Here is a 3993-nt window from a genome sequence, read left to right on the forward strand (position 1 = left end):
GTTTCACAGAGGAGGTGACATCTGAGTTGTGTCTTGAAGTGAAAACTGATCAAGAAAGCATATTCCAGGAAAAAGAAAAAAGCATATTCAAAGAGAAGAAACATGATGCTTTGCGTTAATATTAAATCGTCAAAGTGATTTTTAAAGTAATTTATTTATTTTTACTACTACATCCTCATTTCTTATCAACACCCTAATGTGGGTTTACAAATATGTGGCACCTATGCTGTTATTCTACCCCACCCCCACAGCGGATATTTCCAACTGAACACAGGATTCTTTCTTAAAAGAGTCTACTCAACACGAGGTTCCATGATTAATAGACATAAAGTAGAAGTAGTTAATCATTGTTAATAAAAGAATGTATCTGAAATAAAATTGCTTACCATTTCTAATTTAATGGGCGATGACGTGGGAAGGGTGGATACCAGAAGTCCTAAAATGTCACTTGGGTATTTTTAAAAGTTCCAAACCTCAGCTCACATCCTAGACTAACTGAATCCTAAACTCTGGGGGTGGGAGGAAAGGCTTCAGTATTTTCAAACTCCCCCAAGGAATTCCCAAGGTACAGACAAGTTTGAGAATGACTGCCATAGGGCCTGTTAGAAAAAGCCAAATTCATCACAGATTTAAAGGGCTGGAAAGACTGCTGAATTGCACTAGGAAGAGGATGGTATAGGGCAAGAGGGAGGCCTCTGAATCTGGACTCAGATACCCAGAGATGTGAGCTGGGTCATAAAGCTGAGCTGAAGAGCTGGCCTTCGGGCACTTTTTTTTTTTTAAACCAGTTTTGATGGCCTGATGCCAAGTCTACTTAGAAACGGTCATTTTCATTTCCATTTTTTAAGAAGTGGCTAAGTACTCAAGCTTTAAAGGCAATCAGCATAACAACTGAATGAGCTTAATTTTGCTACATTCAAACTTCTTTCAAGATATTAAATTTGCATACAGGGAAAAAAGCCCAGGTACTTAAAAATCAATTAACTGATGTTATGCTGAATTAAAAAGAACATGCTTGCATAAACAGAATATTCGGTAGCACTACCATTTATGCAAAAGTCATTCTGACAACATATGGCTTATTTAATTAGAATCTGGGGTCAGAGATCGTTGAGTACAAAAACATTACTTTGAAAGCAGAGCCACTATCAATACTATCCTAATCTTTCTGCAGAAAAAGAAAAATCTACCTTTTAATTATATCACAGTGACTCAAATTTTATTGTCTTCAACTCTTCTATTCATTCCAAATTTTAAAAAGTCTCTCTCCTGGGAGGAAAGTTAAGAGAAAAGAGTTTTCAAGACCTTTCTATACCTTAATACTCTTTCCAACTTCGAATGTAAAAATATATCTGTATTGATACAGTATTGTGAAATAAAGACCAATTTAAGAATGTAATGAAGTTTAAAAGCAGCTCCTCTTTTTCTGCATAAAGAACAATTTTATGGATTTAAATTAGAAACTTCTAATCTCTCTAAGGAGAAAGGAAAGGCAGAAGAGAAACAGGTGATCTGTGACCCCGAGCTGTGAAGCTGCTCTCCAACAGACGGAGAAGATGCAGCATTTCTGGGACCTGAAAAAGGCAGTAAGGTGGAAAATGATGTTTTAAAACCCACACATCTCATTGAATTATCTATTTCCTTCTAGACGAAGTCATTTTACAAGATAGAGTCCGATTTTAAAGGATTTCACTCTTTTCTCATCTCTAAATTGAAAAAAACAGGTCCGAGCCTAGTCTAGTTTACAGTTTCAAAATATTTAAATGATCCATAACTCACCTGTCCAGCAAACACAATGCAACTAAGTTGCAGTGATGTTCTGGTTAAAAATAACCATATCTGGTCTTTGCTTCTTGCAAATTGCACTGAAGTAATGTCCCCTAAGAGACAAGAAGGGACTTTGCAACATTCATTTCCCAGTAATAGGGACCCTCTGGCCTGTCCTGGTGGGGTGAGTGCCGTCGGGAATGGGGAGCCCCCTGGAGGCCAGTCATCCAGAGCCCTTCCCCATCCAGCAGTCCTCAAGCATGGCCCCTGGACTAAGGGCATCAGCTTTACTTGTAACTGGTTAGAAAGGCAAAAACTAGGGCCCCCTCCGTCTCAGTCCGTTTGGACCACTGTAACAAAATGCTACAGACTGGACGTCTATAAACAATAGAAATTTATCTCACAGTTCCAGAGGCTGGAAGTCCAAGGTCAAGGCGCTGGCCGGTTCGGTGTCTGATGAGGGCCGGTTTCCTGGTTCATACACGGCACCTGTGGCTATAGCCACACCTGGTGGAAGGGGCAAGGGAGCTTTCTCGCACCTTATCAGGGCACCCATCCCTTCCATGAGGGCTAATCACCTCCCAAATGTCCCACCTCCTAATGTAATCACCGTGGGGGTTAGAATTTCAATATATGAATTTGGGGGACACACACGCATTCAGACCAGAGCACCACGAGGCCAGCCGAATCAGAAGCATTTGTGGTGAGGCAGCCGTCTGTTTCACCACGCTCTTCAGAAGACTCCGATGCACACCAACTCTGAGTCACTGTTAGAACATGTCATTCCCCAAAGATGTCAGAGAACAAAGGTGTCACCGGGTAAAGAAATTAATTATACAGGCATGAACTCAGCTAAACTGTCTTTCCTCCAGGCAGACACAGAAATAAAGCTGATGCTTGCATCAACCAAAAACATGGAGCTGTAACTTAGGAGATGTCATAAGACTGAACTGCGGTCTCATGCACGAGAAGCAGCTTTCAGCAACATTAGAACTATCCCCAAAATATGGCTTTACAGAATGACTGTGTCCCTTGATGTAAAGGATAAATAATGGAAGTGCCATAAAGGTAAAAAGAGTATGGGTGACCCCAACTCTTACACCAGGGAAGGGGCCTAAGCGGCTTCGTGTCCCCTACTGTTAACAGCCCTTGTCCCTTACCGAGGACGGCCACCCGCCACAGCCCAGTGCACGCTGTCTGGGCCACACGATGAGGCTGAACATGTTCGCTGTCAAGGTGGAAATGAAAATAATAATGAAAAACACACTCTCCATCTTTTTTATGATCTTTTTTTATTTAACATACATAGTACATGTAAACAACTGGCAGAAAATTCATAAAAATACGATACTTCTATGCAATATCATTTATTCCTGATACACCCTTTCATTTTCTCCTTAATGTCATTGTCTTATTTTAACACTACGATTTTTTCTAAGTGGAATCCTGCCCCAGCTGTTTCTCGCGTGCTCGCACGAGCTATTTTCACCGCCTCCTTGTCTACCTTACCTTCCTCACGCTAAGGCAAAACTATTTTTAAATGCTAAAAATGGGTAAAATACTGAGTTTTAATACTGTTTTGTCATGTATATCAAAGCTACTACGAGGCTATGCTGTCATAAGAGAGTTTCATAATCTGCAGCGCTGGCTGCTACCAGACGTGACCAAGACGGAGCCTGCAGAGCAGCGAGCTGCCTGGCTTGAAACAGAGCCGGAGCTTGCCGGAGAGTCACGTTAACAAACACTGTTACGAAAGGGGTCTTCGGAAAGAGAGCGAATTTGACTCCTTCTACCCTTTCCCAGCATATGAAACCATTTTAAGAGTATTTTAACATTTTTTTCCTGTACAGAATTTCCAGTCATTACATGTGAACTTATTAGGAAGAAAATGATTGGAGGGCGGGAAAAACAGAGACTAACTTTAAAAGTACCATTTAAAAAACAAAAACAAAAAAAACAAACTGTAACTGCCGAACCTACAAAACAGCCATATGTGGGTGAGACCCAGGTGCAGACAGAGCCCAGCACACGTCCCCTCCTGCCGCCCGGCGACCCTCACCCTCCTGGGCCCCGAGCGGCCGCTGCCCATTTGTCTGGACAGCCACCTCCTTGCTCACATTCCACTCCTAACCCCAAACTCCCGGGCTACTCCCCGTTTTCTGAAACTGGCAAAACCAAAGAAATAAAAGTCACCCAGCAGGCGAGAAAGAGGGGGCTCCCGGGGGC

The sequence above is a fragment of the Pteropus vampyrus genome, unplaced genomic scaffold, assembly GCF_000151845.1.
Source record: "Pteropus vampyrus isolate Shadow unplaced genomic scaffold, Pvam_2.0 Scaffold75, whole genome shotgun sequence".
NCBI classification, from domain to species: domain Eukaryota; kingdom Metazoa; phylum Chordata; class Mammalia; order Chiroptera; family Pteropodidae; genus Pteropus; species Pteropus vampyrus.